This window comes from Dermochelys coriacea, chromosome 1 (genome assembly GCF_009764565.3).
Source record: "Dermochelys coriacea isolate rDerCor1 chromosome 1, rDerCor1.pri.v4, whole genome shotgun sequence".
Taxonomy (NCBI): domain Eukaryota; kingdom Metazoa; phylum Chordata; order Testudines; family Dermochelyidae; genus Dermochelys; species Dermochelys coriacea.
The window spans coordinates 131,605,534-131,622,334 of NC_050068.2; the positions used below are offsets into that span (position 1 = coordinate 131,605,534).

A 16,801-nucleotide genomic window follows, 5' to 3' on the forward strand; every position below is an offset into this window, starting at 1 on the left:
GCTAAATCAGAGAAGAAAGAGACAATACAAGCTTGTGATACTGCCATATCTATTTGAGACAAAAAGCTAAACATCATATATGATGGCTGTTGAAACATTAAAGCCAGGTTTTCTCATTTTTATCTTTTGGATGATTTTGGTCATGCTGATAGGTCTAAACTTCACTTTCTTCTCCTGTGGATTCATGGAGCTCAAGTGAAAAAGATATTCTGTAATTATAAGTCACTCTCAGTATTTAACATATAGCTCACCGCTAACTTACTGCACAAAGAAATAAGTGATCTGAAGGCACTATGTACATTGGTGATACGGTACATACACTGGGGGAGGGGTTGCAGTTATATCAAGCATTAAATGTATGCGTTGAACTCCTGTCTTGTTCTAATTATTTATAATTTAATATTTAAATATAAAAATGACTAACATCAGTTGACTGTTTTTGTTATTTAAGATAACTTAGCTGTTTTGGGTCTGGTTTTACCATTGAAAGTATCTGTAGATGTAATAATAGTCTACCTTCAGCAAATCTCTCTTAATGTTGAAGCAGTTGTTTGTACATGTGTGTAAAGTGCAGCATTATTAAATGGCAGTTCATTGCTGAAGTAGCAGAATATGAAAGAAGCATGCTTACCCTCCTAAATCAATTTTGTTAGACCGAGGTTGAGAGTTTCAAAGTTAACTAGGGGATTTAGCCACGTTTCGTAATTCTCACTACTTGTAATGGGAGTTGTATCGCTAAATCCTCTAGCTGGCTTTGAAAATCTCTTCTCAAAGTCACTTAGATTTTTGGCTGGCATTTTTTTCCTATTGCTTAACATTCTGAATATCATAATACTTCATATTATATAGTATAGGATCAAAGGATCAATAAACCTACTCGCTTGGGGTGAGTTGAATTTGGAGAACAGTTACAAATTCAACCCTGTGAGGAGGGGGATGCTTGTGCTCAAAGATGAATTTCATCCCTGGTGCATAAAGGAAAATTGGTGTGTGGAGTCTACTTAAAAAGAATATTTGTTTAAAAATAATTCTTTGTTCCAAATACAGCAGAAAATAAGTAAATGCTCCGACAACAAACTCTACATAGCAATAATAAAAGACCTGTTTGCATATCAAACATTATCTTACAGTTTTATATTCTTGCTGCAATCCTGTCTTCTGCTCCGTCAGCACACAAATTATATCAGGGAGTCAATTGCAGAGGTGATGTTGGAAGGTCCTGTTAGTTTAAGGGAATCCTAAGAGATTCTAAATTGTTTTAATTTACACCAATTTAGACTCCTCCCTTAGATTCATCTCTGCCTTTGACCTACAGACTGAAATACACAGGTTTTGAATTGCACCCTGAAGCTAATTGGAAGCTCATGCAGTCTGTGGAGCACATGTGTAATGTATTCCCTGAAGAAGTACTGATTACAATAAGCAAAAAGACAGCTGCGTTCTGCATCAGCTGAAATTTGTGCGGTGTTTAGGTGAGGAAAGTGTGGATGGATGTCAATTAAGAGGAAGAAGCAAAAAAGTGGGGAAAGAATTGACAGGGGTGGTGGAGGAGCAGCGAGGACAGAGGGGGTAATGTGTAAAATGTGAGCCATGAGAAATAGAGGTAGAAAAGCAGATTTGTTGGGGAGGCTGGTGTATATTATAATGGAAGTAGATTTGTAAGTGCTTAATCGGAAAAGCCTCTAATAACATTGCGTGTTGATATCAGAAAGCTGAAGTTGCTTATCCTATATTAGGGTTTATAAACACTTACATTTTAAACCGTCCTCACCTACCTTTGAAAGACACCCTCACCTTGAAAACCTAAATTTTGGGCCCAAATATAAAGCGACAATGACCGCTTGTAAATTCATCACACTCCTAAGGTATCTTTTTAAAATAGGCAATGTACCTTCTATATATAATGATCTAAGGCAGGGCTTCTCACAACAAATTTTTGGTGGCCTCAGAGTGCAGCCACCAACTCTTGTTGGTAGCTACTCTGACAATTTTCCTAAAATACTTAATTAACTTCAGGAAAAACAAATAAATATGCACATATACATGTTTATGTCATTGTTATTTATTTACACAGGGGTTTTTGAGGTTTTTTTTTTTGCAGACTCAATATTAAAAATAATGTACAGTTGTCTCTATTCTTTTCTGGACCTTAACAGAAGAGAAACACAAATAAGTGCTTTGTACATTCTTGTCTTTTTTGTTTTTCTTTAGGGGTTTTTTGGGTTGCTTTTTTTAAAGACTTACTGGCTAGCAAGTCTGCTGCTGTGAAAAATGATACTTGTATGTTAATATCACTTCTCACAGCTTCCCAGCTAGCTGCTAAATCTGCTGTGAAAAGTGATATTAACAAACATATAAATATCACTTTTCACGGCAGACATACTCAGCCCCGGTATGCCAGGGAACAAATTAAGCCCTGGATAGGGAGGTGAGTAGGGAGGCAGCAGGGTAAGGGGCGATAGGGGGAATGGCTGGGGGAGGCAGCAAGGGCCAGGGGCAATGGGGAGGTGAGCCTGGGGCCAGAGCCCACTGACATCCAGCCAGGGGCTGGGCCGGAGCCTGCTGCTGCACAGCTGGGGTACAGAGCCCAAAGTCCTGCCCCCAAGGGACGGGGACCAGAGATGAACCCTGGGACCCAGAATGGAGCCCAAAGTCCCACAGCTGGAGCCTGCCTCCTGCCACTCCAGGGCTGAAGCCTGACTCCACTATCCTCGGGAAGGTGGGGAACTCACTGGCTGCCTGCTCCTCCAGTGTTTGTGTCTCCAGAGGGGGGCAGGGCCCAACTGCTGCTGGTGGCCCCAGGGGAGGGGCCACTGTTTTATCCCCCCACCCCCACTACCCAGGAGGCTGTAGCCACAAGAAAAGTCCCTGGTGCCTGTCCAAGGTTCCTTCCCCACTCTGAACTCTAGAGTACAGATGTGGGGACCTGCATGAAAGACCCCCTAAGCTTATTCTTACCAGCTTAGGTTAAAAACTTCCCCAAGGTACAAACTTTGCCTTGTCCTTGAACCCTATGCTGCCACCACCATTTAATTCTTTAATTAAAGAAAAGGTAAAAGAATCACCTCTGTAAAATCAGGATGGTAAATATCTTACAGGGTAATCAGATTCAAAACTCAGAGAATCCATCTAGGCAAAACTTTAAGTTACAAAAAGACACAAAAACAGAAATATACATTCCATTCAGCACAACATATTTACCAGCCATTAAACAAAAGTAAATCTAACGCATTTCTAGCTAGGTTACTTACTAACTTTACAGAAGTTCTGAGTCTGCATTCCTGATCCGTTCCCGGCAAAAGCATCACACAGATAGACAGACACTTTGTTTCCCCCCACTCCCGATTTGAAAGTATCTTGTCTCCTCATTGGTCATTTTGGTCAGGTGCCAGCGAGGTTATCTTAGCTTCTTAAGCCTTTACAGGTGAAAAGGTTTTGCCTCTGGCCAGGAGGGATTTTATAGCACTGTGTACAGAAAGGTGGTTACCCTTCCCTTTATTTTTATGACTTTTTTGGCCGCATTTGAGAAACACTGATCTAAGGTAAGCTGCATGTAGTGGAGATTTCTCCCAAGCTATTTTTGTGTGCGACTTGAATTAGAGGTGGGCAAAACTTTCATCATGAAGCTTTCATGGGATTTGATTTTGTAATGAAACTTCTCAGTTCTAGTTTGGTTTGTTGAAAGCCAAGCTCTGTTAATGTGAACGCCACTATTGCCAATCCCAGTTGTTTCAAACTTGGAATGGCTTAAAAAATATAATTAAAAAAATCCCAAAAGCAATCAATCATGTTGACTGCCTTTTTGGTTCCCCCCCATACACACACTTTTCATGGGGAAAACACTGATGTCTTTCTCTTCCCCCTCCCCGAACCCCCCAATCACCTTCTGTGAGATCATCTCAGGATCAAAATTCAACCATAAATACACACACAATAGATACAGTGCAGGAAGAGACTGGAACATTTCTTTGGTTGGTTTTTGTTTTCTCCCTAAGAACGTGTGAAGTTGGGCTATTAGCTACTTCCCTTCTCCGTGGGGGGAAGATGATCCAGGCTTATCCCTAGGGGACAGGGCAGAGGGCAAAAATTCCAAATGAAACATTGTTCAAGAAAGAAACTGTATTTATTCAAATCTAAAATGTAAGGACAGAATCAAGGGCAATGTTGTGTTCAGGGGTCCAGAAAATGTCAGGAGTGGGAGCTTGCTATTACTAATATGCCTGAAGGAAGTCAACAGCCCTGGTTGTCACTGAATGGTACCATTTTTGTTTTGATTTAAAAGAGCAGCTGAAATTAATTGGGAGCATTTATTTTCATTATCTGGTGCTTATGCACAGAGGGCCAAATTCTGGGCTCTGCAGCATTGAATCCACAGGAAGTGCACCTGTCTCTATCTATGGTATTTACATGGCTCCCATTTATTGCAGTATCTGCATGCTTCACAATCTTTAATGCAAGGATAAATACAAGTGCCTGTGGGGTAGCAAAGCTCTATTATCCCCATTTTGCAGATACGGAACTAAGCACAGAGACTAGGTGATTTGTCCAAGGTCAGAGTGGGAAGTCTGTGGCAGAGGAGGGAATTGAACACTACTTAGACCATCGTTCTTCTCTTCAGTCCCGCTATGTAAGCACAGCCTGATTGTTTTAGGATCCATGAGGTGACTACGTAATGCTTACATGTTAACCAAACTCTTCCTGGACTCTACCCAGCTTGGCTCCCATTTATGACCATTAGGTATTTGAGAAAGCATAGTGGGTATTAGCAGAGGGGCAATGAGCATGCATGCTGCTTCCATGATGTCCCAGATGGAGGTAGCGGGTCTACCGAATTGGTGGACGTTGAGCTGAGTAGACGCTCACTGGATTGTATGACCTAGAGATCCCGGCATGGCTGACATTTCTGTGATGCAGTGTAGCGTTAACAGGCCACTCTGCCTTGAATGGTCCCTTACAGCATGTGCTATCTACTTATACTAAACAATCCGTTCCATCTTACATTTAGCTGTGATGTTTGGAGTATTTTTCCCAAGCCTGAAGAAGAGCTCTGTGTGGCTCATAAGCTTGTACCTGTCAGCGACAGAAGTTAGTCCAATAAAAGATATTACCTCATCCACATTGTCTCTTTAATTTCTGTAATAAACTTGCATGTCAGGGAGCTGATAGGGGGACCATTAGGTTTCAGATCCCTTCCTGCACTGTAAGACAGATGGTAATGGAAGAAGAGTCCTCCCTCATTCTCTCTGGAGCACTTGTGGTCCTAGGGTGGAAGTAACCTCTTTGTGCCCCTTTTCGCCATATTATACCAGGGTCAGAATTTGACCAGTCCATGGACAGTTGTATATTTGTCATGTTTTATTCAATAGGCCTTTGTGCAATTAGAATTTATATATAAAATACTGTAACCCTAATGGTGGTAAAAAATAATCTAATTTACTCTCCTCTCATCTTTTGCTGATTGCTCCTTATCCTAAAACTATTCTACAATTAATAATAATTAATAAAAGAAATTGAAAATGTATCCTTTTGATGTAGTTACATTTTATAACGGGCAGTAAAGAATTTTTAGGAACAATTGTTTTAGGAATGCTTAAATTGGTGCTTATATTGATGTGCATCTGCATTACGATACATTCTTTAATGACATATGTACTTACTATTTTTTCCATAGGACTCCTGCCTTATTCAGTGCACAGGTTGCTTGCACAGGCAACCTTGACTCTGGGACTTCCTAGCTTTTAAGTGCTTGATTTTGTAACTTAAATAACTTTCTTTTAAAGATCGGAGGATGGAGGGAGCAGAGGGTTGATGCTGCCATGACTTTTCTATATTTCTTCTGGAAAAGCCTGGATAGACAGTGCGAAAGAAGATAAGACTGGAGAGAATACAGTTAAAATTTTATTTAACCCTTTTAAAAATTTTCGATGTATATTCAACTCGCCACTGTTTTGAATTTTCTTTAATTACTTTTATCATATAAATATAAGAAATTTTAATGAAATAATTAGTCTCCCCCCTTCATTTCGTGTATCATTTTTTCTACCGTATTAACAGGAGAAATTCAGACTTACATGAACTTTGTTCTTTTTTTCCACTTGGCTATCAGCATTTGGCCCCCTGTGCTCTGAATATAGTTCAGAGTAACATGATGGTTATTGCTTAGTGATAATAATTTCAACTGTTATGTCATACCGTCATAATTATCAATATTTTTTATTGGTCCCTACCTTAATTGGTCCCTTACCTTAAGTAAATAAAATCACAAAAACTCTCACAATATATAAAAAGGTAATTGAATCTGTAGGATTCAGGCAATAACAGTTTTAAGGTAAATTAAATCTGTGGCCAATAAAACCTTGATTGTGCCACTTTCAATTAATACCCCTTTTTAAAAAAAGGATAAAGGATGCCTGTGTCATCAAACTTGCCTTTCAGTAGCCTGAATTTACACTAGTTTTCACTCAGAAAAAATCTTTGATGTTCTGTTGATTCTACAGACAGAATGATTTGCAGAACTGGTCAAAGTGAGCAGTCTCCCTGCACAGAAAAGTCCATTTAGCCTTTTTCTGGTCGAGTAAATTGATGAGAGAGAATCCTGTTATCAGTCCAGATATCTAGCACTTTTAGTTGACTTTTTGGGTCAAGGAGCATTAGGATAACGTCATGAACTCTTGAAGAACTTGTATGAACTTGGTGTTTCCTTTTTTTTTTTTTTTTGTCATTAACAGGTACCCAAGGATAGGAAACTGGCCTGAAGGGAAAATCTGGGGGAGACTGGGTATTTGGCTACATTTGCCCCTGAGTAAGTAAATGTTTAAATAATTAAAATACTGTCAGCTTTTTTTAGCGTTTCTGTGCCTGAAAAATAAATATTAACTGTACTGGCTTTAATCCCTGGAAACTATGCAGATGACTCAAGGTTTCTTGGAATGAAACAGGGCAAGAATATTTGGGCTTGCTTCTTTAAGAGCTTGTATATTACCTTCGGTACTTCATAAAAGGCCTTGTTTTTTGTTTCTACCCTCAAAGCCTGTATAAAGTTAAATGAAGAAAAAGATTATAGCTAAAACATCTTTTGTTGTTGTTGGCCTTTTATTTTTGCTGATTTAGTTTTCTGAGAATAACTGCTGAGTGCAATGGAACTATCACTGACTTACAAGTTAAGCACACGCTTTGCTGGATTGGGGCCCGGTTGCATGGCACTTTGTAGGATCAAGGCCTTATAGAGGAAGGTTTGAGCACATAAACAATCAAGCACCAGAGAACAGAGATAGGTAGAAAAGAGCACATGAGAGAGGACTCTGGATTCACATTCCCACCCCTGAGCTACGACCTAACCCTGCATGTAGACAGCGCTTTGTTAATGGGAGGGCTTCTCCCGTTGACATAGCTACCACCTCTCGAGGAGGTGGATTAACTACACCAATGGAAGAAGCTCTCCCATCGGTGTAATAGTGTCTTCACTAAAGTGTCAAGTATCGGGGTAGCGTGTATCCACAAAAACAACAAGGAAGTGCTACAGCAATGCAGCTGCACCAGTGTATGTGAAGATAAGCCCGAAGTTGCAGACCATTGTTGCTCTTTGCCATTTTGATTGCGGGAAAAGCTGCTGCAGAGTCCATTAAAAGAGTCGTCATTAAGTAATGCAAGGGTACTCCCTTCCATAACAGGACTGAAGGTGCTGGCAGTTTCTTAGGAAGTGAGAATCCAAGAACCAAATTTATGTTCCCCCTATGCCAGCCCCAAGACTTTTCATTTTACTGGGTAAGGTGGTTCATAATAGATACTCCTTAAAATATAAACGGATCCCATGTAAATTGGGGTAGTTTGAATGAGCAGATAAGCAAACTATAGCACTGACCACTTTCCCCCCTTTCTTGCCTAGTATGTATTCTTAATATGGAGGCAAAGGTCATCGAGTTTTATGAAAAGAATACCAAAATCGTAGCACTTCTCCATGCTGGGAATTTATCATTGCCATAAAAGTTATTTTTAGTTTGAGAAGGTTTATTGTTGTTTATGTAAGGCAATGATTCTTGATTTCTACCTATGTTACATTTTAGAGAAACTGTCTCTTACAAAGTCCATTGCTTTCGGTTCATGTCTGACCTAGACAGATATCAGTGTGTTTGATTCGAAAACATTGCCATGGCTTAATCATATTCCTGTACTCAATGAATGAAAATAAGAAGAAGTTGATAAATGTATGATAGCTGTGTAGGCAAGTGTATTTTAGCTTGCAGTGGTATTAACTGATTATTTCTTTATAGTGCAAGTATAAATTTTTTGCCTTTTTAATCACTTGTGGTATAAAGAGAGAATTAAACATGACACCTCTTATAACAAACCACTAAGTTTCATAAGCTACAACACCATGTAAGATTTTAGACTCATTACACACCCACATGTATGTAGCATAAGAATCTATTCTTATCTTTGCTGTGAAATACAGTAAGACCCCCCCCACACACACACTTAAGGTCATTTTTTGTTTTGTAACTCAAGTAATCTCACATTGTTTGTCATTTGCAACTTTAAAACTCGGTGGTTGTTTTCATGTGAATTTGTTGTTCATGTTTAAGGGCTGGTTCCTGCAAATGATATATGCCCAGGCACACCCTTGAACCAATGAATATCCAGGATCTACCCTAAAGACCCCAGTGTGCAGGTGTAAACGTTTTTTAAAGGGGAGAAATATCATATTGTTAAATAACAGTTGCATATTTTAAAATCAAAATTAGTTTAACATTTCTGTTTTCAATCTGATATAGACCATTCAGAGATGTTTTCTTGTTTTTTTAACTTTTATAATAATACACATCAAAAGTTTTCATTTATAAACCCTATGTTATTTGTCCTTCTCTTTGTACTTAGTCTGTTGCTATTGGTAGTGATGTCTGACAAGGTATTTCCTGGCCTTTAGTATCTTGGACTCTGTATAAATTCAAGCATTCATTTTAAGATTATTTTCTTACTCTGCATTGTTCACTTTTTTTGGTCATTTTTAAGGGCAGCAACAAAGGTGGTCTCTCTGGAGTTATAGTTTAAAAGTTTCAATCGTTTAAATGACAAAGAAGCTTGTTGGTGGAAAGGAAGGTTGTCATTCTGTGCTTTTCAAAGAACATGTAGTAGTATTTGTCCTGCACTGGAACAGAGATAAGTGATTCTTTTCACTGGAACAGTAGGCCAGGAAGACCATATATGTCCTTGGTTTGTATGAAAAAAGCAAAAAGTCCACCACAGAATCAGAAGATGAAGGCACTCTAGTTAAGTTATGTAGTTTATCCCCTTATTGGTACAGGATTCTTCCCTACAGTGGTTTATCAAATGCTTTATCCGGCCTACTCATATGTTTGCTACTCACTTGTGATCAATGTGAACCCATGCATTTCCTTTTAAAATTGAAAGTGAGTGCACTGAGGCCAGATTTTCCCTTTTTGGCAAATAAATGAAGGGTGACATTTTTTGTACATATGCTGTACCCAGCTGCTCCTGGTGGGAACGTTGTTCTGAATGAAAGCTGTAGTGTTCTGAGCTCTTTTGAAAATCTGGCCCTTAGTTTGCAACATCATAAAAATTCTTTTGTGCAACTTTGTGTGTGTGGTATTAAATTATACTGTAGTCCCTGAGAAATAATTTAACAGAACTTAATGTCTGATTTTTTTAGCTAATAGGCAAAGATGAAACCAAGCAAAGCCTGTTGATGCTGTAGCACGTAGCATTTTAGCTGTGTTTAACCGCTAATTTCAGAGGGATTATTACTATTGTGAACTACAGCCAATGGTTTGACAGTAATTTTTTAAGATACTGTGTTACTAGTATTCAATGAGTCTGATGGATAATCTTTCATTATCTGGGGACTTAGGGCTCTTTCTTTCTTATGGAGATGAATTAAGTATTTACAATTTATATCAGTTTATCTACAGAAATTCTTAATGAACTGACATTTTATAAGTTATTTCTAGAAGGTTTTCTTCTCTTTTATATTATAAGAAACTTGTTTCATAGGGTGTTTTATGTGGATGGGGGTCAGGATAAGGGTTGACTCATTTGAAGTTTAATTAATCCAAAATTCATGAAAATGAAACGAAACAAAATTAGTTTATTTAAACAGTTGCATCTATTGAAATTACTGCTTTTCAGGAAAGTAGTAGAACTGGATAGGTGCTAGGAAGACTACTTTTGATCTTCAGCATACAATCCCTTATTCTGATCAAACCTAAAATGTTAATGAAATTAAATCTCCATTTTATTTCAAAGTGTTATAGCCTTTCCTTGGGGTTTGGAAAACTATACATCACTAAATTTGAAAGGCAGAAAAGTCCCTTGTTTGGCCTCAGCATTAAAATATATAGATATTGCTGCTTTACGAGGCTGTAAATGAGAACTGATCACTAGTAGGGGACTTGCAGGTGGATGTTGGCTTTTAAACAAGAATGCGTTATATTACAAGTTCCTTTAGAGGGTGAATGTTTTTTTTAATGATTCCTGGAGAGCAGGAGGCTACATTATGATGATATAGTTCAATATTTGTCTAGATTTTTTTTTGAGAGCCTAACTCCTTTTAAACATACTATCGCCATATGAATTCCCACATATTGTTCACCTATCACACAGGAAAAAATGGCTCTATTTAGAGCAGGTGCAGTTTTCATACTAACCGTCAATAGAAATGCAAATGAAGTTAATGTGCAGTACACATGAACAGCAATACTGTTATACTATTGTCTCTCCAAATGTTGAGAGGTATTGGAAGAAATGAAGGGGGAGACGGTTATGTGGAGGATGCTCTGTGATATGAATGAACATTTCTGCACCTTCTTTAGGCGGATGAAAAAAGACTCATTACCGCCCTGACTTGTTTTGTTTGGTTAATCTCTGATATTTAGAAAGCATCTTTACTGATCCTTTTTGCAAACCATCTCATGCAATAACTGGCAAAACAGAAGCAATTAGTGGTGTAGTCTCAAAGGGAATCTCAAACTTCACTTTAAGTGCAATGATTAAATACTTTAAAATGGTAACCAATGCTCCCAAAAACTACTGTAATTGGTCACTAATGTATTTTGTTGTACTAGTCAATAGCTACTAGATTTTAGGCACATAATTAGCAACGTACACACTTTTGGTCAGTAAAATTGAAAATCTTAATATAACCATGGCTAGAGAAGGCAGAAAAGGAACACAGAACTGGAAAACTGAAATGGTGTTTTGTTGATAGTACCTAAGTAGAACTGTACGCTTCAATAAAACAAGTGTCCTACTGTGCTGGAATACAAATGGCCTGTCTGTGGCAGGATACAGGGAAGACGTTTGGCAGAGAGGGATTTGAGAGCTTCTGGCATTATGTAATTGAATTGGCCATTTCTTTAAAGATACAGCAAATTGTTTGTTGCAGTGTTCTTCATCATAAGGAAGGTCAGACAGCTTGCCAAACATATGATATTCGTAATAAAAAAATAAAACAGTGACTCAGACTTAAACACAAATCATTTATTATATTTGTAAAAGCTGTAGAAATGAATATGATTTTTTTTGAGGCATTGATGCATCAGAAATCTAAGTAAGATTGTAATTTGATGGGGGAGAGAGTATTAGTCAGTGAAAACAGACCCCAAGGAATTTAGGTAGCGTTCAACATAGGGATCCCCTAACTTGCAGACACTGTATGTGATGCTGCTTAGTGTCAGTTTTAAAATGTTGTACAGAAGGTAATCACAATTTTTTTCTATGAAAAAAACCCCTAAAAGATGGGAAAGGGACTTAAAAAACCCAGTTCCCTTTTTAACATAGCACTGCTGCTTCTTGTTAAAATTGGCTATAGTGTGACAGAGCCAAATGCTGCAACAAGCTGCAGCATACTTGAAATCTATGAAATGTTCAATATCTGTACGTTGGTAAAACCCTCTCAAGACACATCCAGAACAGTGAACATAAACTGTATTGTGACGGGAGCTTTGGGCCACACAGTGATGCCGCAGAAATGAGGAGCGGTTAGCTTTTAGATCCTAATGCGTTCAGGAGACTAGCATTTTGATTTCTTGCACCACTGATAGGGTTGGAAATTGGAACCAAAATAATTAGATTGGATATACAGATCTCAATAAGCCAGGCTATGAAGTCAGGGGAGGGAGCAAAGCTTTGAATTCTAAAGCATATCTTGCTCCTTTTATTATTAATTTTGATGAGAAGGTGAAGGACGGGAGGTAAACTAGAACATAGATGGCTATTGTTAACATTCAAGCCATATAAATTAAATTATAGGAACGTTTCTTCATGTTAAAAGCTGTACGAGAGCTGCTATATTAAAATAATAAAATACATAATTTTAATTATTATATTCAAGAGAATATATAGAAGTGTATATTTGGGGCGGTGGTGGTAAATATTTGCTTAAAATATGCACATCTTATAGAAATAGGGATGGAAAATACTTACTAGATTACCTACTCCACTCCTCTCTGCCAGTGCAGGATTGTTCCTTACAGTATGCTTTCTAATATTTTGTCCAGGAATGGTACTCCTTTGTTCCCGTTAGGATATTATTCCACTGGCCAGTAGCCCTGTCTGTCCAGACAGCCTTTCCAGATATTCAGTGAAGATCTGCCATTTCTTAATTTTATTCTATTACTCCTACTTTCATTTTCATGTATGAAAAATTATTTGTCTTCCTCCTTGGTGGGTGTACCCTCAGATACTTGTAAACAGTTATGTTCTATTCCCTCCCTTAGTTGTCACTTAGCCAAACTATACATATTTAGCTCTTGTAATCTTTCCTCATAAGATAAAAAGAAAAGGAGGACTTGTGGCACCTTAAAGACTAACACATTTATTTGAGCATAAGCTTTTGTGAGCTACAGCTCACTTCATTGGATGCACTGTTAGTCTCTAAGGTGCCACAAGTCCTCCTTTTCTTTTTATGGATACAGACTAACTCGGCTGCTACTCTGAAACCTCATAAGATAGTTCCTCTAGCTCCCATACCAGGTCCCATTTTCCTCTAGCTCCCATTTTGTTGCCAGTCACAGAACTTCCTCCAACTTACCAATGTTTTTCTGCTAATAGGTCCAAAATTTTAGGTCTGATCATACTATAGACATATATAAATATAAAAGTGACTATTACTTTCTCGCCCATGATGTGATTTCTTTGTGTATGCTGCCCAGAAAATAAATTTGCTTTTTTTCTGTTGCCAAATTCTACTGCAAGCTCTAGTATAGTTTGCTGTCCATAATCTCTTCTATTTCTCTGCCAAATTTCTCCTTTCCATTCAATATGTCGTGAATTATTTTTGTTCCAAATGTGTAGTACCTTTCATTTTTCAAAATCAAATCTCATTTATTTTTTGTACATTTTTATCTTTCTAGATCCCTGTGCATTATTTTTCTGTCCTCACTTGTATTTGTGACTTCCAGTTTAGTATAATCTACAGATTTTATTAACATGCTCTTACTAACCAGCAAGTGACCTATGCCCCATACTGTAGAGGAGGGCAATTCCTCCGCCCCCAATCTAACATGGGGGGAAATTCCTTCCCAACCCCAAATATGGAGATCAATTAGAGTCTGAGTATGTGGACAAGACCCACTGGCCAGATACCTGGGAAAGAATTTTCTGTAGTAATTCAGAGCTCTCCCCTTCCAGTGTGCCATCTGGAGATCTTTGCTAATAGGAGATGGGCCACATGCCATTGTACACAACCTCATCATACCATCCCCTCCATAAACTTACCAAGCTCAGTCTTGAAACAAGTTAGGGTTTTAGCACCCACTGCTCCTCTTGGAAGGCTGCTCCAGAATGTCACTCCTCTCTGGTAGCCAGCCTAGGCACCTACCCATAACCTCAGCTTCAGACAGCATTTATATTTTCAAACAAGATATCATGTATAATAGGCTACGTTTTAATAATGCTTAAAGATTTGGTTGTGAAATTATCTTTAAGGTATTTTTAGGGTAGCTAGGATTTCTCAAAAGCCTGACCATATTCTGGTCCCCAAACATTGATGACCAGATTTTCAAAGAAGAGTTCAGCAGCCCACAGCTGCATTTGCTGACAATGGAAGCAGCTGTGTGTTAAGCTTTTTTGAAAGTCTGGTCCTAAGCTTATTACTAGATATTAGCAAAATATTTTTACAGTAATTAAGTATGCTAAATGCTTATATTTCTGTTGTTTATTATTTTTATTGTGGTAGCACCTGGGGGGCCCTAGTCGTGCAGCATGACCCCACAGTGCTGGGCGCTGTACAAACACAGGACTAAAAGATGGTCCCTGCCCCAAAGGCCTTCCAATCTAAGTATAAGACAAGAGACAACAGATGGGTTACAGACAAATGGATAATACTAGGAAATAATGAGACAGTATTGGTCAGCGTGATAGGCAATGATCTCAGCACACCAGTAGTCTTAAAAATTATCAAGTTTTTGTAGGCATCATGGAAAAGGAGAGTTTTAAGAAGGATTTTAAAGGAGGATAATGAACCGGTTTTATAAATATTTATGGGGAGCTTCTCCCAAGCATAAGGGGCAGCATGAGAGAAAGCATGAAGGTGCTTAAGTGGGTGATTGGAGACTGGCATCACTGGCCGATCAAAGGTGAGTCAACATCTTGATAGTGTTATGTGATAAATTAGGGGCTAGGCCATAACAGGCCTTGGCTTTGAAGGCAAGTAGATTATGTTTTATTTGACAGAGGAGGAGGAGCCAGCAGATGCATGTAAGGAGTGGGGTAACATGGTCAAAGAGAGGGGCTAGGAGAGTGGTATTCTGAATGTATATAAGCAAGGAAAGATTGTGTTTGTCAAGGCCAGAGAGAAGGATATTTCAGTAATTGAGATTGAGAGCTTGGTTGAGAGTTTTAGCTGTGTGGATGGATAAGAAAGGCCGTATCTTAGACATTTATGGAAAAAGAATTGGCAAGGTTTAGACATAACCTGGATGTGAGGACCTAGAGAAAGGTCAGAGTTGAAGATGACAGCCATTTTATGAGTCTGAATGACAGAATGGTGGTGTTGTCCACAATGAATGAGAAAGGGCTTATGGGGGTGGAGATTAAGTGTTCTGTTTTGGCCATGTTTATCTTGAGCCAAAGCCTAGACAGCTGTGAGGAAATGTCAGTAAGGTGACCAGACAGCAAATATGAAAAATCAGGACAGGGGGTGGGAGGTAATAGGAGCCTATATAAGAAAAAGACCAAAAAATCGGGACTGTCCATATAAAATCGGGACATCTGATCACCCTAGATGTCAGAGATTGGTTGAAATTTTAGTTTGTGCAGGGAAGATGGGTCTGGAGTAGAGAAGTAGATATGTGAGTTATTAGCGTAGAAATGGTAGTTAAATTTGTTTTTGCAGATGAGATTACCCAGAGATCAGATATAGAGGGAGAAGAGAAGGGGGCCAATGGCAGAGTCCTGTGAAACCCCGATAAAAAGATAAAAAGGAAGGCAGATGAGGAGAGTCGTCCAAAAGGCACACTGAAGGATCAACCTCCAACTCAAATGACTTCATAGCAGTTATGGTGAATTATCATAGAAGATTAGGGTTGGAAAAGACCTCAAGAGGTCATCTAGTCCAATCCCCTGCTCAAAGCAGGACCAACTCCAACTAAATTATAAAGATAATAGCAGAATGGCATTCCTCTATCCTGATATTTTCAGCCCCATTATAGTTTAAAGGTGGCTGTCAAGCAATTCCAAAAATTAATTGTGTGATTACAAAAATTAACTGCGTGATTTCAATTACAACACAGAATACAAAGTGTACAGTGCTCATTTTATATTTATTTTTGATTACAAGTATTTGCACTGAAAACCCCCCAGAAGAAATAGTATTTTTCAATTCACCTAATACAAGTACGGTAGTGCAATCTCTTTAACATGAAATTTGAACTTACAAATGTAGAATTATGTACAAAAAAAATTCATTCAAAAATAAAATAATGTAAAAATTTTAGAGCCTGCAAGTCCACTCAGTCCTACTCCTTGCTCAGGAAATTGCTCAGACAAACAAGTTTACATTTTCAGGAGATAATGCTGCCTGCTTCTTGTTTACAATGTCACCTGAAAGTGAGAACAGGCATTCTCATGGCACTGTTGTAGCTGGTGTGGCAAGATATTTACATGCCAGGTGCGCTAAAGATTCATATGTCCCTTCATGCTTCAACCACCATTCCAGGAGATATGCGTCCATGCTGATGACTGGTTCTGCTCGATAATAATCGAAAGCTGTGTGGACCGACATATGTTCACTTTCATCATCCGAGTCAGATGCCACCCAGCAGAAGGTTGATTTTATTTGTTGGTGGTTCGGATTCTGAAGTTTCCACATCAGCATGTTGCTCCTCTGAAAACATGCTCCACACTAACCCTCCCAGATTTTGGAGGAACTTCAGATTCTTAAACCTTGGGTCTAGTGTTGTAGCTATCTTTAGAAATCTCACATTGGTACCTTCTTTGCGTTTTGTGAAATGTTCTTAAAATGAACAACATGTGCTGGATCATCCTCCGAGACTGCTATAACATGAAATAATGGCAGAATGTGGGTAAAACAGAGCAGGAGACATACAATTCTCCCCCAAGGAGTGCAGTCACAAATTTAATTAACGCATTATTTTTTTAATGAGCATCATCAGTATGGAAGCATGTCCTCTGGAGTGGTGGCCGAAGCATGAATGTTGGGCATTCATGAATGGGCATACAAATATTTAGCATATTTGGCACCTAAATACCTTGCAATGCCGGCTACAATAGTGCCATGCAAATGCCTGTTCTCACTTTCTTTTGACATTGTAAATAAGAAGAGGGC

General features: G+C 38.6%; 1 protein-coding gene across 9 annotated transcripts in view; it reads left to right on the forward strand.

Moving 5' to 3' along the window:
- Positions 1–16,801, forward strand: part of TBL1X (transducin beta like 1 X-linked) — a 311,634-nt gene that overhangs the window by 117,570 nt on the left and 177,263 nt on the right. For 8 of the 9 annotated variants that reach the window (XM_043500524.1, XM_043500574.1, XM_043500312.1 and 5 more), the window contains one exon: positions 6,729–6,802. The exons of the other annotated variant lie outside the window; for it this stretch is intronic. The gene's annotated coding sequence lies outside the window, so the exon portion shown is untranslated. The remainder of the gene's footprint in view (positions 1–6,728; positions 6,803–16,801) is intronic. 9 annotated transcript variants of the gene reach the window in all.